The sequence below is a fragment of the Prionailurus viverrinus genome, chromosome B1, assembly GCF_022837055.1.
Source record: "Prionailurus viverrinus isolate Anna chromosome B1, UM_Priviv_1.0, whole genome shotgun sequence".
NCBI classification, from domain to species: domain Eukaryota; kingdom Metazoa; phylum Chordata; class Mammalia; order Carnivora; family Felidae; genus Prionailurus; species Prionailurus viverrinus.
In genome coordinates this window covers 157,128,802-157,156,798 of record NC_062564.1, presented here as the reverse complement: position 1 = coordinate 157,156,798, position 27,997 = coordinate 157,128,802, and positions in this window count along the sequence as shown.

The following is a 27,997-nucleotide window of genomic DNA, read 5'->3' as shown; positions in this document are numbered from 1 at the left end:
CATCCCAGGAATGAATCCCACTTGATCATGGTGAATAATTCTTTTTATATGCCGTTGAATTCGATTTGCTAGTATCTTATTGAGAATTTTTGCATCCATATTCATCAGGGATATTGGCCTGTAGTTCTCTTTTTTTACTGGGTCTCTGTCTGGTTTAGGAATCAAAGTAATACTGGCTTCATAGAATGAGTCTGGAAGTTTTCCTTCCCTTTCTATTTCTTGGAATAGCTTGAGAAGGATAGGTATTATCTCTGCTTTAAACGTCTGGTAGAACTCCCCTGGGAAGCCATCTGGTCCTGGACTCTTATTTGTTGGGAGATTTTTGATAACCGATTCAATTTCTTCGCTGGTTATGGGTCTGTTCAAGCTTTCTATTTCCTCCTGATTGAGTTTTGGAAGCGTGTGGGTGTTCAGGAATTCGTCCATTTCTTCCAGGTTGTCCAGTTTGTTGGCATATAAGTTTTCATAGTATTCCCTGATAATTGTTTGTATCTCTGAGGGATTGGTTGTAATAGTTCCATTTTCATTCATGATTTTATCTATTTGGGTCATCTCCCTTTTCTTTTTGAGAAGCCTGGCTAGAGGTTTGTCAATTTTGTTTATTTTTTCAAAAAACCAACTCTTGGTTTCGTTGATCTGCTCTACAGTTTTTTTAGTTTCTATATTGTTTATTTCTGCTCTGATCTTTATTATTTCTCTTCTTCTGCTGGGCTTAGGCTGCCTTTGCTGTTCTGCTTCTAGTTCCTTTAGGTGTGCTGTTAGATTCTGTATTTGGGATTTTTCTTGTTTCTTGAGATAGGCCTGGATTGCAATGTATTTTCCTCTCAGGACTGCCTTTGCTGCGTCCCAAAGCGTTTGGATTGTTGTATTTTCATTTTCGTTTGTTGCCATATATTTTTTAATTTCTTCTCTAATTGCCTGGTTGACCCACTCATTCGTTAGTAGGGTGTTCTTTAACCTCCATGCTTTTGGAGGTTTTCCAGACTTTTTCCTGTGGTTGATTTCAAGCTTCATGGCATTGTGGTCTGAAAGTAAGCATGGTATAATTTCAATTCTTGTAAACTTATGAAGGGCTGTTTTGTGACCCAGTATATGATCTATCTTGGAGAATGTTCCATGTGCACTCGAGAAGAAAGTATATTCTGTTGCTTTGGGATGCAGAGTTCTAAATATATCTGTCAAGTCCATCTCATCCAATGTCTCATTCAGGGCCCTTGTTTCTTTATTGACCGTGTGTCTAGTTGATCTATCCATTTCTGTAAGTGGTGTATTAAAGTCCCCTGCAATTACCACATTCTTGTCAATAAGGTTGCTTATGTTTATGAGTAATTGTTTTATATATTTGGGGGCTCCGGTATTCGGTGCATAGACATTGATAATTGTTAGCTCTTCCTGATGGATAGACCCTGTAACTATTATATAATGTCCTTCTTCATCTCTTGTTACAGCCTTTAATTTAAAGTCTAGTTTGTCTGATATAAGTATGGCTACTCCAGCTTTCTTTTGGCTTCCAGTCGCATGATAAATAGTTCTCCATCCCCTCACTCTCAATCTAAAGGTGTCCTCAGGTCTAAAATGAGTCTCTTGTAGACAGCAAATAGATGGGTCTTGTTTTTTTATCCATTCTGATACCCTATGTCTTTTGGTTGGCGCATTTAATCCATTTACATTCAGTGTTATTATAGAAAGATACGGGTTTAGAGTCATTGTGATGTCTGTATGTTTTATGCTTATAGTGATGTCTCTGGGACTTTGTCTCACAGGGTCCCCCTTAGGATCTCTTGTAGGGCTGGTTTAGTGGTGACAAATTCCTTCAGTTTTGGTTTGTTTGGGAAGACCTTTATCTCTCCTTCTATTCTAAATGACAGACTTGCTGGATAAAGGATTCTTGGCTGCATATTTTTTCTGTCTAGCACCCTGAAAATCTCTTGCCAATTCTTTCTGGCCTGCCAAGTTTCAAAAGAGAGATCAGTCACGAGTCTTATAGGTCTCCCTTTATATGTGAGGGCACGTTTACCCCTTGCTGCTTTCAGAATTTTCTCTTTATCCTTGTATTTTGCCAGTTTCACTATGATATGTCGTGCAGAAGATCGATTCAAGTTACGTCTGAAGGGAGTTCTCTGTGCCTCTTGGATTTCAATGCCTTTTTCCTTCCCCAGTTCAGGGAAGTTCTCAGCTATGATTTCTTCAAGTACCCCTTCAGCACCTTTCCCTCTCTCTTCCTCCTCTGGGATACCAATTATGCGTATATTATTTCTTTTTAGTATATCACTTAATTCTCTAATTTTCCCCTCATACTCCTGGATTTTTTTATCTCTCTTTTTCTCAGCTTCCTCTTTTTCCATAACTTTATCTTCTAGTTCACCTATTCTCTCCTCTGCCTCTTCAAGCCGAGCTGTGGTGGTTTCCATTTTGTTATGCATTTCGTTTAAAGCGTTTTTCAGCTCCTCGTGACTGTTCCTTAGTCCCTTGATCTCTGTAGCAAGAGATTCTCTGCTGTCCTGTATACTGTTTTCAAGCCCAGCGATTAATTTTATGACTATTATTCTAAATTCACTTTCTGTTATATTATTTAAATCCTTTTTGATCAGCTCATTAGCTGTTGTTATTTCCTGGAGATTCTTCTGAGGGGAGTTCTTCTGCTTGGTCATTTTGGATAGTCCCTGGCGTGGTGAGGACCTGCAGGGCACTTCCCCTGTGCTGTGGTGTATACCTGGAGTTGGTGGGCGGGGCCGCAGTCAGACCTGATGTCTGCCCCCAGCCCACCGCTGGGGCCACAGTCAGACTGGTGTGTGCCTTCTCTTCCCCTCTCCTAGGGGCGGGATTCACTGTGGGGTGGTGTGGCTCGTCTGGGCTACTTGCACCCTGCCAGGCTTGTGATGCTGGGGATCTGGCGTATTAGCTGGGGTGTGTAGGCAAGGTGCTAGGGGGCAGGAGGGGCAGGCTTAGATCGCTTCTCCTTAGGTGATCCACTTCAGGAGGGGCCCTGTGGCAGCGGGAGGGAGTCAGATCCGCTGCCGGAGGTTTGGCTCCGCAGAAGCGCAGAGTTGGGTGTTTGCGCGGAGCGAGCAAGTTCCCTGGCAGGAACCGGTTCCCTTTGGGATTTCGGCTGGGGGATGGGCGGGGGAAATGGCGCTGGCGAGCGCCTTTGTTCCCCACCAAACTGAGCTCTGTTGTCAGGGGGCTCAGCAGCTCTCCCTCCCTTTGTCCTCCAGCCTTCCCGCTTTCCGAGCAGAGCTGTTAATTTCTGACCTCCCAGACGCTAAGTCGCGCTTGCTGTCGGAACACAGTCCGCCCGGCCCCTCCGCTTTTGCAAGCCCGACTCGGGGGCTCTGCTTGGCCGGCGAGCCGCCCCTCCGCCCCGGCTCCCTCCCGCCAGTCCGTGGAGCGCGCACCGCCTCGCCGCCCTTCCTACCCTCTTCCGTGGGCCTCTCGTCTGCGTTTGGCTCCGGCGACTCTGTTCTGCTAATCCTCTGGCGGTTTTCTGGGTTATTTAGGCAGGTGTAGATGGAATCTAAGTGATCAGCAGGACGTGCGGTGAGCCCAGCGTCCTCCTAAGCTGCCATCTTGCCGCAACCCCGGTATGATATTTTAAAAAATGTATACATAGAGCACCTGGGTGGCTCAGTGGGTTAAGCCTCTGACTCTTGATTTCAGGTCAGATCATGATCTTACAGTTTCGGGTTTTGTGGTTTTGAGACCCACATTGGGCTTTGCTTGGGAGCATGGAGCCTGCTTGGGATACTCTTGGCTCCCTCTCTCTCTCTCTGCCCCTCCCCCACTGGCTCTGTCTCTCAAAGTAAATAAACCTAAAAAAAATTTTTTTAAGTATATGTTATGAAAGGATTCCCTCATCAAGTAAAGTAACACCTCTAGCACCTCACCTTTAATTTGGATATTTTGCTAACAGTTTTTGAGTGGAAAAAAAGTGAGCCTTTTGTTTCAAGGAAAACAGCTAACAGTATTTATGGCGGCTGACAAAATAAGAGCTTTCAAGTGAAAATTAGAATTTTTGAAAATTTATATTTGCCACTGTGAGCTTGACAACTTTCCGGTACTTTAAGACTTTTCCGTTGCAATCGTTGGCAAAATTAACAACTGTACTTTTAAAATATTAAATAATGAACTATATCAACATTGTAAGATGTGCATAACTTAGCTGAGATTATCCATATTATCAATGCATGATGTTACAAAATCATGTCAGATTCCTTCAAAGTCTAAGACAACCATATGATTTTAATGTGAGAGGACAGAAGCTGATTGAAATGGTTTCAGATCCACTTTGCAATTAACGTTTAAAAAACTACCAAGTTGCCTTTTTTTTTTCATTGAAGTACAGTTGAAACACAATGTTACATTAGTTTCAAGCATACAACATAGTTATTCCACAACTCTATATGTGATGTTATGATCACCACAAGTGTAATTACCATCACCATAAAACACTATTAAAATACCATTGACTGTGTTCTCTATGCTGCACTTTTATCCCTATGATTTATTCTTTCCATGATGGGACTGTACCATTCACTCCCCTTTACCCAACCGACCCATCACCCCACCACCCTTCCCTCTGGCAACCACCAGTTTGTTTTTTGGATTTATAGGCTTGTTGCTTCTGTGTGTGTGTGTGTGTGTGTGTGTGTGTGTGTGTGTGTCTTGTTTGTTTGATTTTTTAAGATTCCACACTAACTGAAATCATATGGTTATTGTCTTTCTCTGACTAACTTATTTCATTTAGCATAATACCCCCTAGGTCTACCGATGGTGTCCCAAATGGCAAGATCTCATTGTGTTTTTATGGCTAATATTCCATTTTATATATCTCACATCTTCTTTATCTATTAGCACTTGAGATGTTTCCATATCTTGGCTATTACAAATAATGCTGCTATAAACATGAATTATTTATATGAATATGTGAATCATGTTTTCATTTACTTTGTGTAAATTTACTAGTAGAATTACTGGATCACACAGTTTTTCTATTTTTAATTTTCTGAGGAACTTCCATAGTGTTCTCCACAGTGGCCGCACCAATTTACATTCCCACTAACTGCACAAGATCTCCTATTTTTCCACATCTTTACCAATACTTGTTATTTGCTATCTTTTTGAAACTAGCTATTATGACTGGTATAGCGTAATATATTGTGGTTTTGATTTATATTTCCCTGATGATTCTTGATGTTGAGCATCTTTCCATGTGTCTGTTGGCCATTTGTACGGTATGTGTTCTTTGGCAAAATGTCTATTCAGGTCTTCTGCCTGGTTTTTACTAGAATTTTTTGTTTGTTTGGTGTTAAGCAAATTCTTTGTATATTTTGGGTATTAACCTCTTATCAGATATATCATCTATAGATATCTTCTCTCATTCAGAAAGCTGCCTCTTCATTTTGTTGATAGCTTCCATCACTGTGCAAAAGCATTTTATTTTGATGTAGTACCAATAGTTTAATTTTGTTTCCCTTGCTGGAGGAGACATAACAAGAAAAATTTTGCTAAGGCCTATGTCAGAGATTACTGCCTATGTTTTCTTCTAGGAATTTTATGGCATCGTGTATCACATTAAGTCTTTAATCCATTTTGAGTTACTTTTGTATATGGTGTAAGAAAGTTATAGAACTTGTGAATTATTTTTGTATATGGTATAAGAAAGTGATCCAATTTCATTCTTTTGCATGTAGCTGTCCAGTTTTCCCATCACCATTTATTGAAGAGACTGTCTTTCACCATTGTGTATTTTTGCCCTCTTTATCATAGACTGATTGACCATATAAATGTGGGACTATTTCTCTTCTATTCTGTTCCATTGATCTATGTGTCCATTGTTGTGCCACTACCATACAGATCTGATCCTTCCAGCTTTGTAGCATATCTTAAAACCTGCAATCATGATATCTTCAGGTTTGTTCTTCTTTCTCAAGATTGTTGTGGCTATTTGTTGTGGTTCTATAGAGTAGTTCTGTAAAAAAATGGTATTGATATTTTGACAGGGATTGCACTGTATCTGTAGATTGCTTTGGGTAGTATAGATATTTTAACAATATTGATTATTCCAATCTATGATCATAGAATATCTTTCCATTTGTTTGTGTTGTCTTCAATTTCTTTCATCAATGTCTTACAGTTTTGAGAGTACAGGTCTTTCTCCTCCTCAGTTAAGTTTATTCCTAGGTATTGTAGTCTATTTGGTGTATTGTAAATGGAATTTTTTCTTAATTTCTGTTTCTGCTACTTTGTTATTAGCATATAGAAACTCAACTTATCTGTGTATTAATTTTGCATCCTGCAACTTTGCTGAATTCTTTTATTACTTCTTTTTTTTTTAATTTTTTTTTCAACGTTTATTTATTTTTGGGACAGAGAGAGACAGAGCATGAATGGGGGAGGGGCAGAGAAAGAGGGAGACACAGAATCGGAAACAGGCTCCAGGCTCCGAGCCATCAGCCCAGAGCCTGACGCGGGGCTCGAACTCACGGACCGCGAGATCGTGACCTGGCTGAAGTCGGACGCTTAACCGACTGCGCCACCCAGGCGCCCCTCTTTTATTACTTCTAATTGTTTTGTTTTGTTTTGTTTTTTTGTGGAGTCTTTAGGGTTTTATATGTATAGTATCACATCATCTGCAAGTAGTAGACAGTTTTACTTTTTCCTTATGATGTGGATGTCTTTTTTTATTTTATTTTATTGTATTATGTATGTATGTATGTATGTATTTATTATCTGACTGCTGACTGTGTTGAATAAAAGTTGTGAGAATGGATATCCACATCTTCTTTCTTATTTTAAAGAAAAAGCACTTTAGTGTTTCACCATTGAATATGTTAGCTGTGTTTTTTTTATGGCCTTTATTATGTTGAGGTATGTTCCCTCTAAACTCACTTTGTTGAGAGTTTTTATCATGAATGGATGTTGCATTTTGTGAAATGCTTTTTCTTCATCTATTGAGATAATCATGAGATTTTTATCCTTCATTGTGTTTATGTGGTGCATCGTGGTTGATTTGAGAACATTGCACTATCTTTGCATTCCCAGAACAGATTCCATTTGTGAATGATCCTTTTAATGTATTGTTGAATGCAGTTTGCTATATTTTGTTGAGATTTTTTGTATCTATCTTCACCAGGAATATTGGCTAGTATTTTTCTTTTTTGTAGTGCCTTTGTCTTAGTTTGGTATCAGGGTAAGGCTGGCCTTGTAAAATGTTATTGGAATCTTTCCTTCCTTTTTTTTTTTATATTATGGAGTGGTTTGTGAATAATATGTATTAATTCTTTAAATGTCTAGCAGAATTCACCTATGAAGCCATCTGGCCCTGGGCTTTTGTTTGTTGGGAGTTACAATACAACTTTGTTATAAGTAACTTGTGTGTTCAGATTTTCTGTCTCTTCCTGATTCAGTTTTTTTTTTTTTTTTTTAAATTTTTTTTTTTCAACGTTTATTTATTTTTGGGACAGAGAGAGACAGAGCATGAACGGGGGAGGGGCAGAGAGAGAGAGGGAGACACAGAATCAGAAACAGGCTCCAGGCTCCGAGCCATCAGCCCAGAGCCTGACGCGGGGCTCGAACTCACGGGCCGCGAGATCGTGACCTGGCTGAAGTCGGACGCTTAACCAACTGCGCCACCCAGGCGCCCCTCTTCCTGATTCAGTTTTGAAGGACTTTATGTATCTAGTAATATATCTATTTCTTCTAGATCCTCCAATTTGTTAGCATATACTTTTTAATGGTAGTCTCATAATCTTTTGTATTTCTGTGGTGTCAATTGTTACTTTTTTCCATGTCTGATTCCATTCATTTGTATCCTTTCTCTTTTTTCCTTGATGAGTCTAGTTAAAGGTTAATAATTTTGTTTATATTTTTTAAAGTACCAGCTCTTGGTTTCACTAACTTTTTCTATATTTTTTTCAGTTTCTATTTCACTTATTTCTGCTCTGGTCTTGTATTTACTTCCTTCTACTAACTTGGGATTTTGTTTGTTATTCTACTACTAGTTTCTTGAGATGTAAGAATTTTTTGAGGTAGGCCTATATCACTATAAACCTCCCTCTTAGAAATTCTTTGGCTGTGTCCCAAATACATTGCACCATTGTTTGTTTGTTTGTTTGTTTGTTTGTTTGTTTTTTCACTTCCATTTTTCTCCATGTATTTTTAAAATTTCCTCTTTGATTTCTTCATTGACCCATTGGATGTTTAGTAGTATTTTGTTTGGCCTTCAGACATTTGTGTTTCTCAGTTTTTTGTCTTGTAATTAATTTGTATCTTAATACCACTGTAATTAGAAAGGATGCTTTTGGGGCGTGTGGGTAGCTTAGTAGGTTAAGTGTCTGACTCTTGGTCTCTGCTCAGGTCTTGATCTCACAGTTCATGGGTTCAAGACCCCCATCATGCTCTGTGATAACAGTGCAGAGTCTGCTCGGGATTTTCTCTCTCTCTCTCTCTCTCTCTCTCTCTCTCTCTCTCTCTCTCTCTTTCTGTCTCTCTGCCACTCCCCTGCTCACATGCTTGTTTGCTCACTCTGTCTCTGCAAAGAAAGAGGGAAGGAAGAGAAGAAAAGATGCTTGCTATAATTTCAGTCTCCTTAACTTTATTGAGACTTGTTTTGTAGCCTAATGTGATCCATTGTGGAGAATGTTCTATGTGTACTTGAAAAAGTATGTATTCTGCTGGTTTGGGATAGAATGTTCTGTGTGTATCTCTTGAGTCCATCTGGTCTAAAGTGTTGTTCAAAGCCACTGTTTCCTCATTGATTTTCTGTCTGGATGATCTACCATTGATGTAAGTCAGGTGTTAAAGTCTCCTACTATTATTCCATTACTGTCAATTTCTCCCTTTATATGTATTAATATTTGTTTTATGTATCTTGCTGCTCCAGTGTTGAGTGAAAAGAAATTTATAATTGTTATAACCTCTTGTTGGATTGATCCCTTTATCATTATGTAATATAATGGTCTATTTTTTCAGTCTTTGTTTTAAAGTCTATTTTGTCTGATACAACTAATGCTAACTTTTTTTTCCTTTCATTTGCATGAAATGTATTTTTCTATCTTTCACTTTTAGTCTATATATATCTTTAGGTCTGAAGTGAGTCTCTTATAGGCAGCATATAATTTTTTAATCCATCTGACCCCTTATGTCTTTTGACTAGACCATTTAAACTATGTATGTATGTATGTATTGATTGATTGATATTTTGGTTAGCAGAATCTTTTTTATTCATAAAAAGAAAAAACTTTCCAACCACATACAGTAGGGGTATAGGTAGGAGAATTCTTTCCAGCCAGCCCCAGCCTTTGTGGTTTAGGCAGCATAACGGGTGTGGAGTGATGGCCCCCAAAATAAAAATGGGGTATGTGTGTGTATGGGAAGGAGAGGGGTGCAAAAAGCAGTGGGGAATTGTGGGAGAAAGGGACAGACAAGGTCAGTACTGGAAACACCACAGGTGGGAGGCCATTTTGCAACTTTTCTTTTTGATCAAACCACTGTGAACACCTTCCTTTTTTTATCAGCAGAAGTCTTAGCAGTCATTGTGACAGTGATGTTGAAAGTGAGAGCTCCACAGATGACAGTGCCCAGATGGAGTGCAAGTCCTTATAGCCTACAATGGCCAAGTCCTGACAGGTCCTATCCACCATGATGTTGTTAATGTAGCAGTCAACCCAGCCATGGCATTGCTCTTGGGGCTGCTCTCAGCACTGTTCCTGGGCCATGTTCTGGGCTCTGGGTCCCAGGGCTGGAAGGCTACACAATTTACATTTAAAACAATTCTTGATACGTATGTACTTATTGCCATTTATTGATTGTTTTTGGTTGTTTTTGTAGTTCTTCTCTGTTCCTTTCTTCTCTTGCTCTCTTTCCTTATGATTGATGATTTTCTTTACTATTATGCTTGGCTTTCTTTCTCGCTCTCTCTCTCTCTCTCTCTTTAATTTATCTATTATAGCCTTTTCGTTTATGGTATATGATGTTCATATATAATATCCTAAATATACAGCAGTCTAAATTAAGTTGATGTTTACCTAAGTTCAAGCACATTATCTAAAAGAACTTCATTTTTATTACCCCCTCCAAACTTTATGCATGTGTTGTCATCTTTTACATACTTTTATCTTGAGTTCTGATTTTTAGATAAAATGATGTTACTATTTTTGTCTTTAAACCTTCATACTAGCTTTATAAGTGTTCCTCTACTATCTTCATTGTATGTTTGCTTTTACTCATGAATTGTTTTCCTTTTATAATTTCTGCTTCTCATAAATTTGATGAAATGATCTTTTATATGGTTACCCCCTGTGTAGACTGTCCACTTAGTGGCTGGATGACTGGACCTGTGATTGTAATGGGCTGCGGGGGTCTTGGTGCACTCTGTGCTAGGGCTGCTCTGGTGGGATAGCTGGAACTGAAGTGGTCATGGGCTAGGGAAGTCCTGGGACTCTGCAGAGTGTACCCTCGCCAGAGTGGTTGCAAGCCAGGGTGTCCTGGGTTCTTTGTGCAGATGGAACCCTGGCCAGACAGGTGAAGCTGAAGTAGATGCCAGGCAGGGTTTCTTGGATCATTTTTGTAGGGGACCCACTAACAGGTGCCTGGGGCTGGAGTGGGCATCAGCCAGGGAATCACAGGGTGCTTTGTACAGGGGGTGCTTTGGTGAGGTAGATGGAACAGAGGTGAGAGTGGGCTGGGGTGTCTCAGGACACTCTGTGCAGGAGGCATTCTGGCAGAACATCTAGAGTCAAAGTAGTACAGCCTTGGTCTGTTCCAGAGTGCTTTGTGCCTGTGCCACCTGGGCAAGACAACTGGAGCTGTAGTGAAGACCGATCAGCACTGATCACTGTAGTGTACACTGCACTGGGGCTGCCTTGATGGGATGGCTGGGGCTGGTGTGGGTCAGGAGCCCAGGTCTCACTGAGGCAGTAGGCCAGCTATGGAGCCCAGACCTTGTTCCAGTCCATGCTATCAAGGTGGAGGGAGAACATAAAACATTGCAATCTCTAGCTCCTCAGACCTGCAGAGATGTCTAGTTGTTTATGGCTGTCTGGCAGGATTCTAGGTCTGGTTTCTTTATATTCTAGTTGTCCCTTTAAACATCAGCTCTTTTTGAGTGCTCCAGAATAGATAAAGCTGCTTATAGTCTCTGGCACTATCCCTCTCCACTGTAGTTCACAGCATCAGAGGTGGGGACCTCCCTTTGTTACTGTCTCCACCTCTCTTGCCATTCTCTATGTGGCCTCTCTATCTTTTGTTGTGCAAACACTATTTGGCCAGCAGTCAGTTCTTCTTCAGGAAGAATTGCTCTATAAGTAGGCGTACATTTGGTGTGTCTGTGGAGGAGGAAGTTGAGGGTCTTCTTACATCTCCATCTTGGACCAGAGCTCCCCATTCAAATATATTTTAATAGATAGCTTTCAAATTTCCAGATGAAAGAATCTTTCTGAATTTTTACTTTATTAATTTCTAGTCTTGCATCTTTATCAGGGAGTGTTTGTAATTTTTCTATAGCATGGAACTTAATATTGCTTCAAAATATAATGTATAGGCAAACTGTCAGTGTTGCATGTTTACTTAAGCAAAAGATATATTCTCTCTTATAAAGTATAATATTTGAGACATGACCTTAAAATCTACTTTAAGGATATGCTGTTAATGATGTTATGTTTATATTATTTGGTTCACGTGAGCTGTATTTAACCATGAGTGAGTTAAGGCCCTATTAGTGTGTTTCTGTTTACTTCCTCTTGAATCTCCTGATTATGAAGATTATTGCTATCTTATTTTGAATATAGATATTCAAAACTCAAAATTTAATAAATGATATCAAGGAGGTGCTTTAAAATCTACAGGAATGTGTGGATGAAATAGAGGAAAGTATAAGGGGCAGAAAAAAAGACATTCATACACAGTACAGGGCTAAGAAAATTATATTACACATAACTAGAGTACCTGGAAGAAAAAAAAAGAAATAACAGGTAACATTTTAATGTTATTATGAATTGGGGCTCTCAGAAGCTCAAGTTGTATTATTCAACATATTTCTGTTTTTATCCTGAATTTCTGAGTTTGATATCTAGCAACCTCTAATTTTGTGATGTTTAAATTATTTTTCCAGCACACCTTTGCACCTTTATTTTTAGGTTTCATGAATCCTTCTATTATAGGTAGGTGTTGTGTATACAACACAGAGCTGAATTTTGTGTGCCAATTTGAAAGTCTTTTAATAAATGAGTGACACTCATTTACATTTATTTATTTATAGGATTTATATATTTTTGTCCAATCTCTACCATTTTATGGTGTTATATTTATGTATGTGTACATAGGTATTGTATTCCCTTATCTGGTCTAATTCCATAGCTTTCTTTTTAATTCCTTTTTATGTGTAGATTGATGATATTATTATATATTATTTATTTTACATTGTTTTGTTTTCTTTTGGTTTTTCTTCCAGGTACTCTAATTATATGTATTATAGACTTTCTTAGCCCTGTACTATGTATAAATATCTTTTTTTTATGACCTTTATACTTTTCTCTATTTCATACTCACATTCTTGTGGATTTTCAAGCACCTCCTCGATGTCCTTCATTAAACTTAAATGAGCATATTGTCTCTTTGGTGGTTGGAATTTAGTCATCACTTTTAAGATGATGTGGTATTTTTGTTCAATATTTTTCCTGAGTTTGGTTAATTCTTGTTTTACATTATTCTGTTTGTTTTTAAGATTTATGCTCTGCACTTTTTCTGACTCAAGACATTATTTATATTTGAAAATTCTTGCTTAAAGATATTTTATTCAGATTAGAATGCTGTGGTGTAGTTTTCTTCAGTCTTATGTTTGTGACTGGTGGAAAAATTTTTCCTAATTTGAAATACTTTTTTTTCCTAGTTTTTTTTTCTTCTTTCTGAAGTATTGTATGAGTGTTATTTTCCACCGTCTGTTCATTTCCTAATTTTATTTCCTTTTGGACAAGCTACAACAGTTGTGTGCATTCACAGGTGCAATTATGGAAGACTAACAAGGTTTCTTAATTCAAGACTGCTCTCTTCCATTGGTGTAGTAAATAGAAGTTTATTTATAGTGCTCTTTTGTCTGGGGATGGGGGAGGATAAGTTGAACAATGGCACCCAAATATGTCCATGTCATAATCCCCAGAACCTATATTACCTTATATGGAAAAAAGGGGGTTTTATGATCAAGGCTTTTGAGATGGGGAGATTATCTTAGGTTATGAGAATGGATCCAATGTAATCACCATGGTTCTTATAAGAGAGACACAGGAGGAATTAGAAACAGAAAGAAATGTGATGATAGAAGCAGATTTTTTTAGTGATGTACTTTGAAGCTGAAGAAAGGAATTGCAATCTAAGGCCACTGGCAGCCACTAGAAGCTTAAAATGGCAAGAGACAGACTCTTCACTAGAACCTCCAGAATAAATCAGTCCTGTAATACTGTGATAACCCCTTGACTGTAGCCTAGTGAAAATGATTTCAGAATTCTGGTCTCAAGACCTGTAAGAGAAAAGATGGGTTGTTTTAAGCCACTAAGTTATGACAATTTATTACAGTACCAGTACAGTGGGAAATTAATGAAGGGTGTGACTTATGAATATGTAATCTGCTGTGTTTCAGCAGGATAATTTCTTTTCCTATTTTCTTCCTTATCTTTACCACCAAATTTCCAAAACATGCTTCTTCGTTCCAAATTATCTCCTATTCCACAAAAGTGGTACTTTTTGATACTGTTCCCTTGGGCCTCACAACATTTAACCTTCTTCCTTCTGATTTCTCAAGGACATTATCTATGTGACATCAGATTTGTTCTCCTTATTTACCATATTGACTGCGAGTATTACTCCATATTGCGTATGGGATTTTTTTTTTCTGAGTGAATGCACTTGTGATCAATCACCCCTAGGTGTGGGATCTGGATTTTTTTTCCAGTGGATTCGTGTGTTTATTTTTCACATGTACAAGTAGTTTGAAGTTCACAATGTTCTCCATCTTATAGTTATGCCAAAGATACAAATTACAATTTTAGGGGGTGGGGGATGGATAATGAGGCTTTAATTCAGGTTATCATTATTATGTGGTAAGCCAGAACTCTAGGGAGAATCTACACATTGCTTCACATGAATGAGGATTTTTCTATCTTTAAACAAGAAATTATATATACATATAATTTTTCTATTAGTTATAATTGAAAATAATACAACTGAACCTCCATCAAAATATGAGAAGTTTTTTTTTGCTCAATGCGGGGTCAGATAAGAATATTAACAAGCAACACTATTTTTTTTGTCATTTTTACCACCCACATTCTCTCAGCTACACATCTACTTTCACTTTTACATTGCTATGGTGACATTTACCTTGTGTTCTCCAACAACTTAATTTTTCTTAAGGTTGCTCTAAAATTTAGTTCCCAATAATTTGTATTTATGTCTTTAGGATTTTATGAATCTTATTCAATATCAAGTTTTGAGTTAGAATGATAGCATTTATTTATCCATTGGAAAACAAAGTCTGGCCCTCTAAGGTGACATTGGACCTAGGATCAAAATCAAATGAAAATTTGGGTTATTCTTTTTAAGTGATGCCATATTTTAGAAAATTAGTCCTTCTTGCACATAGTTTTTATAAACCCTTTGTTTTCCTTATCATATCCTCATCTTTTCTTTAGTTCTTACTATTGGTTTTCCTATGTCATGCATTGTTCTTATTGCTTTATTTACAAGAGTTCATTTAATTGTTTTACTATAACCCTATCATCCCAATTGCACAGATGAAGAAATTGAAGTACAGAGCTATTAATGAATGTAACCTACCTACAGAATTGATGACCTTAAGTGAACACTTCTATCCTGACTCTAAATCACATAATCTATTAAGTCCCCCTTTGCCTTTCACACTGACCCCCCTCCCCAGAAAGCCTCCTCTTGTTCTTCCAATTTGTGATGCTTAGAATATAGGCCAACTGACATTGCTGTCCTGAATTCCCTTGCCTTCCTTCTACTGTTCTTCCTAATTAGATCCAGAACTAATTATTGACCGGTGCTACAGTACACCTGCTGGCATCCTGATGGTCTGTGCCTGAGTTCTACAAATACATCTGATTTGCTTCTTAGTTTTCCTGGTCTATATCCCAAAATAGTTTCCTACATGTCAAGTGAAGGTATTATGTCAATAATATCTTAAAAATAGCTTTATGATGTATTAGCAATTAGTTGATTACTGAGGTGTGGATTACAGGTGAAAATTTGTTTCCTTATGATTTTTTTTTAAATATTGCTATAGTACCAGTCAAAAAAATATCAGTTTTATGTCCTATTTATATTTAAATCTGCTAAACCACCATTTGTTTTTCTTAAGTATCTCAATAGAATAAAAATTAGATACAAAAGACTGATATTTTTCTAAGAGAAAAGCGTTAACTTTTTTATAGTCCCAAGTAAGGTTAACACAGTTCATTAACTTATTTTCCTACAACAGTCTATAGATAAAGTGAAAAATAATGTTTTGCAATTTAAATAAGATCCCTTTTGTACTTGTCTAATATATTAATAGATGTCTGTTTTTGGCATGCTCTTGAGGTTATAGACTTGAAATATCTGTATTTTACCAGCATAATATTTTATTCCCAAGGCCTATCAAATATCTTTAAGACTATTATTTTAACCAAGGTGAAATCAAAGTATTAACTAATAATTTGTTTCATTGGTCTTTCAACATCCAATATCCCCAGTGAGAACACATACCAGTCTGTTTTTGTTGTTGTTGTTCTTGTTCTCTTACAGAAAACTTGTTCAGTTTCATTTAGTTTAGTTTTATTTTGTTTGGTTTCTCTCTGAAAATTTTTAGAATCTCTTCTTCTTGGCGTTGTGAAACTTCACAGTGATATAATTACATGTAGGTAGGTAGTCTGTTATTATGCTGGGCACTAAGTAGATTTTTAAAATTTGAACATATGCATTAAACTTTGAGAAATCCTCTTGTGTAATTACACTTCTGCAATTTTCAAAGAAAACTTGTTTTTTCTGGTAACAGTCCCTTGGATTGGCCCACCATGTCCTTTATCTTCTCCCATTACCTACCTACTGTATTTTGTTTGTCTATCCTATATTCTGGGATATTTCTTTTTTTCTTTAATTTTTTAGAGAAATCATGAGTGGGAGAAAGGGGCAGAGGGAGGGAGGGGGAGGGAGAGGGAGGGAGGGGGAGAGAGAGAGAGAGACAGAGAATACCAAGCAGGCTCCATGCTCAGCATGGAGCCCAACATGGGACTCAATCCCATGACCTTAGGATCATGACCTGAGCCTAAATCTAGAGTTGGATGTTCAACCGACTGAGCCACCTAGGCACTCCTATTCTGGAATATTTGTAAAATATATTTTCTTTTATTTTGATTTGTTTTTCAACTTGTCAATCTTCTTTTCAATTTGCAAAATCCATAACCTCTAATTTTTTAAGTTATATATATATATATGTATATATATATATATATACACACACATATATATAACCACATTATATTTATACCATATATAAATATATATACCATATAAATTAAATTATATATAATATGTATTCCTATATTCATAAAAATAATCCTTATTTGAATATATTAATTTAGCTCTGTTAAAAAAAACTTTTTCCAATTACTTGAATAGTTTCTTCTAGAATTATTTTTGTTTTTCTACTTGCTTATTGCCATGATCTTTTATATTCTTATTTATTTTTATATGCCTGGGGATCCTCAATTTTCCATTACTGGTGGATGCATAAAAATCACTTTCTTTAATGTTATCTACCTGATAGGAGTTCTGAATATGTAGTGTGAGGCAGACAAGGCATTCCAATTCACAGGTTTTCTTTTAGAGTAGGCTTCCTATCAAGTGTCAACTCCCATCCCTCCAAACACACCAAATTTGTTTTGTTGTTTGTTTCTTTTTTTTCTCTCTTCAGTCCCCTAAAATATGTTTCTCTTTGGACAGTTTCCCCTCCTGATTGATTATTGTAGTTTTTTAGTCTGGAGCACCAATGTATACATTAAAGCTTTATCTTTCTCCCAATTTGCTTTACTATTTTAACAAATATCTGTTCTGCCTACTTCCCTCTGTGGACTTCACAGGGCAGAATATCTTGGGAGTTGCAATGCCACGCATTTTTGTCCCTTCTCCACTACCCACTTATACCCACAGATTATTTTCCTGCATCCCCTCAAATACTGGCTATGTTTTTTCTTATTACAGAAATTTATTGAAATGTCTCATCCAATGTTGAATTACCTACCTAATTCTCCTCTTCATAGAGATCGTTTGAATCATTTTCATAATTTCAAAAATTAATTTTAGTAGAATCAGAGAGAAAACTAAAGCTAAGCACGTGTGCCTAGTTGGCCATTCTGATGTTGAACATGCCCTTAGTAACTGTATGACTACAACTTACTGACTGATGTCCTAGGTCCCCAAAAAAAGATGCAAAATAAAAAGATAAATCTTTGGGGAATTTTTTAGTCAACTATGAAGAGAAATACTCAAATTCCTTTCCAAATAGGAAGATTTTATCTCATCTCAGATCATGATACTGTCATTCCAGAGATTCCAGAGCATAGCAGAAAACTCTGTCTTGAACCTGTAGTCACCCTTGAAAATTCCCAGCACCTTTCTACATAGCTTGCAGTTCTAAGATTCAGATACCTTGTCTTTCTCAAGGTTGCATAAAAAAAATTCAAACAGGTAGATACTGGCTTTAGCCACTCCCCAAATCCCCATCTTTCGCCCCCTGGCCACAAAACAAAAATCTAGATGTTAAAAATGTAAGCAGCTTCAAATCTTTAAAACAAATCTCTTATTTCCAAACATCTCCTAGAAATTCTGGAGCATCCTCTGATAAATACATCAGCTACTTCTCTGTCATTAACATTATTGGCCTTTTAACTTCTAATTGCCTATCAACCCTCCCCCTAAAAAATAAAACTAGAGGAAAACATCCACATGACAAAGTCTTAATTTGAAATTTTATATTTTTAAATAGATATACAGAGGTGTGATAATCGCATTAGAATTGTGCAAAGGAGGAATTATCAGTCTTGGTGATATTACAATAAATAGAAATGGTTACAGTTTCAAGTTGTTTCAGAAGGGAATTCCAGTTAGAAAGCACATCTAAAATAAATTTCTTTACTGTAAGAGATACATAATAAGCCTATTTCTTTGCATTCTGAGGACCTGAAAATGATAAAACACTCAATTTTTAAAAGTGAAGGGTTGCTCCATTTGTACCAACTACAAGATTTTAACGATGCTGCTATTTAAGCACTTGTCTCCAATGGAAATATTGTGAAGGAAAATTACTCTGGGTAAATTTTCTGAGAGCACTCATTAGTGTTCTTGTGGTTTATTCCTCCTTTATATGTGCACCAAACTTGAGTACTGTTAACAAATCTGTGGAAAGACAGTGTTATTGTCTTCAGTATGATGGAATAAAATTATTTTTGATATATAAATATGTAGGAGAGCCTGGGTAGCTCAGTCAGTTAAGTGTCCAACTCTAGATTTAGGCTCAGGTCATGATCTTGCAGTTCCTGGGATTCAGCCACTTCAGGATCTGCGCTGAAGGGATCCTGCTTAGGATTGTCTCTCAGCCCACCCCTGCCTCCAGAATAGATAAATACCCTTAAAAAATCTGTACACCAGCAATGGTAATGTCTAAACTATCAAAATGCTGCAAAATGCATACATTAACATGAAATGTTATATATAAGGCCTCTTTTGGAACATCTCTACTTTTTCTAAATAGTATATTGTTCCAAAAACCTATCCATTTCAAAGTAAAAAAAATGTTTAGACTATCACTGCAAAATAAATGCTCTGTCAGAAATGCATTACATAACAAAAATACACTAACATATCTTTAAACAAAACCTAAACACAGAACTCATTCACATGTTTTAGTACTGTGTATACATTTACCAAACTATTCATCTTCAAAGCTCATATCCCAGCATTTTTTCCACAAAGAGGATGGCTCTTTGAATATTCTGATAAATTGATCAGTTAATTTGCCAAAGCATCATTCATCTAGATTATAAATCCTCAAACATCACATTTCCTAAATAAAAAATACTGGCTCCAACTATGAAAAATGTGTCACTCATTTTGCATGTGGCTACTCCCTCTGAGCAACATTTTTTTATTATTATTATGAGATAAAATACCTACTCTAAAACATTATTCTGGTACTTTTTGTGTACTGATGTAAAAAGTGCATGTTCTAGATTGAATCATAACTTAACCAAAGAATTTCAATTATTCTTTAAACATAGTAATTTTTTAAGTAGTAAGCTTTGTGTTTTGCAAGTGAAGAAGTCATTTGCCTTAGCAATGCTTTTTTTAAGATAAAATTGACCTATAACATTATACTAGTTTCAGGTGTATAACAAGATTTGTGTACATTGTGGGGCGCCTGGGTGGCGCAGTCGGTTAAGCGTCCGACTTCAGCCAGGTCACGATCTCGCGGTCCGTGAGTTCGAGCCCCGCGTCAGGCTCTGGGCTGATAGCTCAGAGCCTGGAACCTGTTCCCTATTCTGTGTCTCCCTCTCTCTCTGCCCCTCCCCCGTTCATGCTCTGTCTCTCTCTGTCCCAAAAATAAATAAACATTGAAAAAAAAAATTAAAAAAAAAAAGATTTGTGTACATTGTGAAATTAAAACCACAATAAAACTAGTTAACATCACCCACCACACAGTTACAATATTTTCTTATGGTAAGAACTTTTAAGATCTACTCTTTTAGCAATTTTCAAATGTATATACTACAGGATTTTTTGTTAAATATAATTTATTGTCAAATTGGTTTCCATAAAACACCCAGTGCTCATCCCAACAGGTGCCCCCCTCAATGCCAATCACCCACTTTTTCCTTGCCCCCATCCCCCATCAACCCTCAGTTTGTTCTCAGTATTTAAGAGTCTCTTATGGTTTGCCTCCTTCCCTTTCTATAACTTTTTTTCCCCTTCCCCTCCTCTATGGTTTTCTGTTAAGTTTCTCAGGATCCACATAAGAGTGAAAACATATGGTATCTGTCTTTCTCTGCCTGACTTATTTCACTTAGCATAATACTCTCCAGTTCCATCCACATTGCTACAAATGGCCAGATTTCATTATTTCTCATTGCCAAGTAGTATTCCATTGTATATATAAACCACATCTTCTTTATCCATTCGTCAGTTGATGGACATTTAGGCTCTTTCCATAATTTGGATATTGTTGAAAGTGCTGCTATAAAAATTGGGGTACAAGTGCCCCTATGCATCAGCGCTCCTGTATCCCTTGGATAAATTCCTAGCAGTGCTATTGCTGGGTCATAGGGTAGATCTATTTTTAATCTTTTGAGGAACCTCCACACTGTTTTCCAGAGCAGCTGCACCAGTTTGCATTCCCACAAACAGTGCAAGAGGTTTCCTGTTTTTCCACATCCTATCTAGCGTCTATACTCTCCTGATCTATTCATTTTAGCCACTCTGACTGGCGTGAGGTTGTATTTCAGTGTGGTTTTGATTTGTATTTCCCTGATGCGGAGGGATATTGAGCATCTTTTCATGTGCCTGTTGGCCATCTGGATGTCTTCTTTAGAGAAGTGTCTATTCATGTCTTCTGCCCATGTCTTCACTGGATTATTTGTTTTTTGGGTGTGGAGTTTGGTGAGTTCTTTATAGATTTTGGATACTAGCCCTTTGTCCAATATGTCATTTGCAAATATCTTTTCCCATTCCATCGGTTGCCTTTTAGTTTTGTTGATTGTTTCCTTGCAGTGCAGAAGCTTTTTATCTTGATGAGGTCCCAATAGTTCATTTTTGCTTTTAATTCCCTTGCTTTTGGAGATGTGTCAAGTAAGAAATTTCTGTGGCTGAGGTCGGAGAGGTTTTTTTCCTGCTTTCTCCTCTAGGGTTTTGATGGTTTCCTGTCTCCCACTCAAGTCTTTCATCAGCTTTGAGTTTATTTTTTTGTATGGTGTAAAAAAGTGGTCTAGTTTCATTCTTCTTCATGGTGCTGTCCAGTTCTCCCATCACCATTTGCTAAAGAGACTGTCTTTTTTCCATTGGATATTCTTTCCTGTGTTGTCAAAGATTAGTCAGCCATACATTTGTGGGTCCAATTCTGGAGTCTCTATTCTATTCCATTGGTCTATGTGTCTGTTTTTGTGCCAATACCATGCTGTCTTGATGATTACAGCTTTGTAGTAAAGGCTAAAGTCTGGGATTGTGATGCTTCCTGCTTTGATCTTCTTCTTCAATATTACTTTAGCTATTTGAGGTCTTTTGTGGTTCTATACAAATTTTAGAATTGTTTATTCCAGCTTTGAGAAGAATGCCAGTGAAATTTTTATTGGGATTGCATTGTATGTGTAGATTGCTTTGGGTAGCATTGACATTTTAACAATATTTATTTTTCTAATCCATGAGCATGGAATGTTTTTCCATTTCTTTGTATCTTCTTCAATTTCCTTCATAAGTTTTCTATAGTTTTCAGCATACATATCTTTTACATCTTTGGTTAGGTTTATTCCTAGGTATTTTATGATTCTTGGTGCAATTGTGAATGGGATCAGTTTCTTGATGTCTCGTTCTGTTGTTTCATTATTGATGTATAAAAATGCAACCAATATCTGTACATTAATTATGTATCCTGTGACTTTCCTGACTTCATGTATCAGTTCTAGCAGACTTTTGGTGGTCTATTGGGCTTTTCATGTATAATATCATGTCATCTGCAAAAAGTGAAAGCTTGACTTCATCTTTGCCAATTTTGATGTCTTTGATTTCATTTTGTTGTCTGATTGCTGATGCTAGGACTTCCAACACTATGTTAAACAACAGCAGTGAGAGTGGACATCCCTGTCGTGTACCTGGTCTCAGGGGAACGCTCTCAGTTTTCCTCCATTGAGGATGATATTAGCTGTGGGCTTTTCATAAACGGCTTTTAGGATGTTTAACTATATTCCTTCTGTCCCCACTTTCTTGAGGGTTTTATTAAGATAGGATACTGTATTTTGGCAAATGCTTTTTCGGCATCGATTGACAGGATCATATGGTTCTTTTCTTTTCTTTTATTAATGTGCTGTATCATATTGATTTATTTACGAATATTGAACCAGCCCCGCAGCCCAGGAATGAATCCCACTTGATCATGGTAAATTATTCTTTTTATATGCTGTTGAATTCAATTTGCTAGTATCTTATTGAGAATTTTCGCATCCATATTCATCAGTGATATTGGCCTGTAGTTCTCTTTTTTGTGGATGTCTCTCTGGTTTGGGAATCAAAGTAATGCTGGCTTCATAGAATGAATCTGGAATTTTTCCTTTCCTTTCTATTTTTTGGAACAGCTTGAGAAGGATAGGTATTTTCTGTGCTTTAAATGTCTGGTAGAGTTCCTTAGGGAATCCCTCTGGTCGTGGACTCTTGTTTGTTGGGAGATTTTTGATTACTTATTCAATTTCTTCACTAGTTATGGGTCTGTTCAAATTTTCTATTTCTTCCTGTTTGAGTTTGGAAGTGTGTGGGTGTTTAGGAATTTGTCCATTAATTCCAGGTTGTCCATTTTGTTGGCATATTCTTTTTCATAGTATTCCCTGATAATTGCTTGTATTTCTAAGGGATTAGTAGTTAAGAATTACATGTTCATTCATGATTTTATCTATTTGGGTCCTCTCTTCTTTTTGAGAAGCCTGACTAGAGGTTTATCAATTCTGTTTATTTAAGAAAAAAAAAACAACTTTTGGTTTCATTGATCTGCTCTACTGTTTTTTTAGATTCTATATTGTTTATTTCTGCCCTGATCTTTATTATTTCTCTTCTTCTGCTGGATTTGGGGTGTCTTTGCTGTTCTGCTTCTAGTTCCTTTAGGTGTGCTGTTAGATTTGGATTTGAGATTTTTCTTGTTTCTTGAGATAGGCCTGGATTGCAATGTATTTTCCTCTCAAGACTGCCTTCGCTGCATCCCAAAGCGTTTGGATGGTTGTATTTTCATTTTCATTTGTTTCCATATATTTTTAAAATTCTTCTCTAATTGCCTGGTTGACCCATTCATTCTTTAGTAGGATGTTCTTTAACCTCCATGCTTTTAGAGCTTTTCCAGATTTTTTCCTGTGGTTGATTTCAAGTTTCATAGCACTGTGATCTGAAAGTGTGCATGGTGTGAACTCAATTCTTTTATACTTATTAGGGGCTGTTTTATGGCCCAGTATGTGATCTATCGTGGAGAATATTCTATGTGCACTAGAGAAGAAAGTATATTCTGTTGCTTTGGGATGCAGAGTTCTAAATATATCTGTCAAGTCCATCTGGTCCAATGTACCACTCAGAGCCCATGTTTCTTTATTGATTCTCTGTCTAGATAATCTATCCATTGTTGTAAGTGGAGTGTTAAAGTCCCCTGCAATTACCACATTCTTATCAATAAGGTTGTTTATGTTTGTGATTGTTTTATATATTTGGGGGCTCCCGTATTTGGCACATAGACATTTATAATTGTTAGCTCTTCCTGATAGATAAACTCTGTAATTATTATATAATGCCCTTCTTCATTTCTTGTTACAGCCTTTAATTTAAAGTCTAGATTGCCTGATATAAGTATGGCTACTCCAGCTTTCTTTTGACTTCCAGTAGCATGATAGATAGTTCCCTATCCCCTCACTTTCAATCTGAAGGTGTTCTCAGGTCTAAAATGGGTCTCTTGTAGACAGCAAATAGATGGGTCCTGTTCTTTTATCCATTCTGATAAACCATGTCTTTTGGTTGGAGCATTTAGCCCTTTTACATTCAGTGTTATTATGGAAAGATATGGGTTTAGAGTCATTGTGTTATCTGTAGGTTTCATGCTTGTAGTGATGTCTCTGGTCCTTTGTGGTCTTTGCCACATTCCACTCACAGAGTCCCCCTTAGGATCTCGTCTAGGGCTGGTTTAGTGGTGATGAATTCCTTCAGTTTTTGTTTGTTTGGGAAAACCTTTATCTCTCCTTCTATTCTGAATGACAGACTTGCTGGATAAAGGATTATTGGCTGCATATTTTTCCTATTCAGCACATTGAAAATTTCCTTCCACTCCTTTCTGGCCTGCCAAGTTTCAGTAGATAGGTCTGCTACTTCCCTTAAATGTCTACCCTTGTAGGTTAAGGCCCATTTATCCCTGGCTGCTCTCAGAATCCTCTCTTTATCCTTGTATTTTGCCAGTTTCACTATGCTATGTCTTGCACAATATCGGTTCAAGTTATGTCTGAAGGGAGTTCTCTGTGCCTCTTAAATTTCAATGCCTGTTTCCTTCTCTAGATCAGGGAAGTTCTCGGGTATGATTTGTTCAAGTACACCTTCAGCTCCTCTCTCTCTCTTCTTCTTCTGGAATTCCTATGATACAGATATTGTTCCAATTGATTGCATCACTTAGTTGTCTAATCCTCATTCGTACTTCTGGATTTTTTTATCTTTTTTCTCAGCTTCCTCTTTTCCCATAATTTTATCTTGTAATTCACCCATTCTCTCCTCTGCCTCTTCAATCTGTGCTGTGGCCACCTCCATTTTATTTTGCACCTCATTTATAGCATTTTTAAATTCATCATGACTATTTTTTAGTCCCTTCATCTCTGTAGCAATAGATTTTCTGCTGTCCTCTATGCTTTTTTCAAGCCCAGCAGTTAATTTTATGACTATGATTCTAAATTCTTGTTCGATTATATTGCTTAAGTTGGTTTTGATCAATTCGTTAGCTCTCACTACTTTCTGGAATTTCTTTTGAGAATTCTTCCATTTCATCATTTTGGCTAGTTTTCAGTCCCTTATGCGTTTTAAAACCTTGTTATGCACTCTGCACTTGTGAGCACTGCTATATTAAAGGACGGTCATACACTTTCCAGGGCCTGGTCCTTCAGGAGGTGTTTTTTCAGAGATTGTTACTTGCTCTCTGTTGTTGTGACTTTGGTCATTTTATTACCCTACTTGAAGTGATATTTTGGACCCTCCACTAGGTGTGTTTTATTTGTTCCTTGGAGTAACCCTATCTTTTCTCCAGTTTTCCCATTTTCTTCATGGTAGATTCAGTATCTTTTCTTCCCAGGCTCTGGGGTTCAAAGTCCTTTGGCTTCTGTACTTCTCTGAGAGACACGGGAAGTATGGATCCCCCTACTTCTCTGTCATGTTGGCCCCTAATACAGGATTACTTACTGTAATCATATACTGTACACTATATCCTCATGAGTACAAAATTTTATAATTTTGTACCTTTTGACCCCCTTCACTAACCATCTACTCCCCTCCTCTGGCAACCAGTAATCTCTATTCCGTATCTATGAATGTGAGCATTTGCTTTGTTTTGTTTTGCTTTTTGGATTCCACATTTAAGGGAGATCATACAATATTTATATTTCTCTGTCTTCTTTTTATCCTTCATTTTGTTAATATAGTGTATCACATTGATTTGTTTGATGTTGAAACATCCTTTCACTCCTGGAATAAATCACATTTAATAATGGTGTTTGGTCCTTTAAATGTATTTATTATAGAATTCAGTTTGCTAGTATTCTGCTGAGAATTGTTGCATCTAAACTCATTAGGGATATTGGCTTGTAATTCTACTTTCTTATGGTATCTTTGTCTGGTTTTGGTATCAGGTTAATGCTGTCCTTGTAATATGTGTTTTAATGTGTTCTCTTCTATTTTTCAGAAGAGTTTGAGAAGGATTGGTACTAATTATTTTCAAAATGTTTAGTAGAATTTACCAGGGAAGCCATCTAGTCCTATATTTTATTCTTGGGAGTTTTTGATTACTGATATAATCTCCTTACTAATAATCACTCTGTTTAGATTTTCAATTTCTTCATTTTCCAGTCTTGGTAAGTTCTATGTTTCTAAGAATTTATTTCTGCAAAGTTGTCCAATTTGTTGGTGTATAATTATTTATATTACTCTCCAGTGATCCTTTGAATTTCTGTGGGTATTTGTTGTAACACACTTTTATTTCTATTTGAGTCCTCTCTTTTTTTCTTGGGGAGTCTAACTAAAGGTTAATTTTTTTTTCTTTACAAAGAACCACTCATATTTGATTTTTTCTATTGTGTTTTCAGTCTTTATGTCATTTTGTTCCTGATAGTTTTTATTTCCTTTCTTCTAACTTGGGATCTATTGTTCTTTTTCTCATATTTTTCCTGAGATATAAAGTTTTGTTTGAGATTTTTCTAGTTTCTTGGGGTAAGCATTCACTGCTATGACCTCCCCTCTTAGAACTGCTTTTGCTGAATCCCAGAAGTTTCAGTATTTTGTATTTATAGATTCATTTATTTCAAGTTATTTCTTTTTTTGGTTTTAAATTTTTTTAATGTTTTTATTTATTTTTGAGACAGAGAGAGACAGAGCATGAGCAGGGGAGGGGCAGAGAGAGAGGGAGACACAGAATCCAAAGCAGGCTCCAGTCTCTGAGGTGTCATCACAGAGCCTGATGCAGGGCTCGAACTCACCGACTGTGAGATCATGACCTGAGCTGAAGTCAGATGCTCATCCAACTGAGCCACCCAGGCACCCCTTTGTTTTATTTTTTTAATATTTTATCTCAAAGTTATTTCTTGATTCTCTGTTGATTTCTTCCTTGATCCATTAGTTATTTAGTAGCATGATATTTAATATCTATATACTTATGATTTTTTTTCAGTTTTCTTGTAATTGATTTCTAGTTTTGATTTCTATTGTGGTCAGAAAAAATGCTTGATATGATTCATTTCTCTTGCCATTTATTAAGATTTGTTTCGTAGCCTAACATTTGATCTATCCTGGAGAATGTCCATGTGCACTTGAGAAGAGTATGGATTTTGTTGCTTTTGGATGCAATGTTCTGTGTTTGTCTCTTATGCCTATCTGTTCTAACATATCATTTAAGGCCAGTTTTTTAAAACAAATTTTAGTTTCCATGATCTATCCATTAATGAATGTGGGCTATTAAATTCCTCTGTTATTATTTTATTGCTGTTCATTTCTCCTGTTAGTTCTGTTAATGTTCATATGTAGGTGCTCCTATTTTGGGTGCAGAAAAACTTTCAAATGTCATATCTTTTTGTTGAATTGACTGTTTATCATTAAGAAATGACCTTCTTTGTTTCTTATTACTGTTGTAATATGTTGTCTGATATAAGTATAGTTACTCCAGCTTTGTTTCTGTTTCCATTGCAAGGAATATATTTTTCTTCCCTTCACTTTCTGTCTGTATGTGTCCTTGGATCTGAAGTAAGTCTCCTGTAGACAGCATATATGGGTCTTTCTTTTTTGTCCATTCAGCTACTCTGTTTTTGGAGAATTTAATCCATTTATTTTTAAGTTAATTATTGATAGATATGTATATTGCTATTTTTTTTAAATGTTTTCTGGCTCTATTATAATTCTTTTGTATCTTTTTTTTTTCCTTGCTCTCTTCCTTTGTGACATTGTTTCCTGTACTGGTATGCTGAGATTCCTTTTCTTTTTGTGCTTCTATTATAGGTTTTTGCTTTGTGATTATCATGAAACTTATATAAACCTCCTTATAACAGTCTATTTTAAGTCAATAACTTAAGTTTGAACACATTCCTAAAGCTCTACATTTCTACACACACCCTCCACACACTTATTTTTGATGTCATAATTTACATACTTTATCTTGGGTATCCAACAAATTATTCTGGTTATTTTTACTATTTTTGTCTTTTAATCTTCAAAGCTGTTAAGTGTTTGAATCACCACCTTTACAACGTTAGGTTCTTCTAAATTTTACTAAACATATATTTATCTTTTACAGTGAGCTTTATACTTTTATATTTCTGACAAGGTCAGTTGATGGTGATAAACTCCTGGAACTTTTGCTTATCTGGAACACCCATTATCATTCCTTTAACTCTGAAGAACTGTGATGTAGCGTATTCTTGGTTGGCAGATTTTTTTCTTTCAGCACTTTGAATACATTATTCCATTCCTTTCTGGCCTG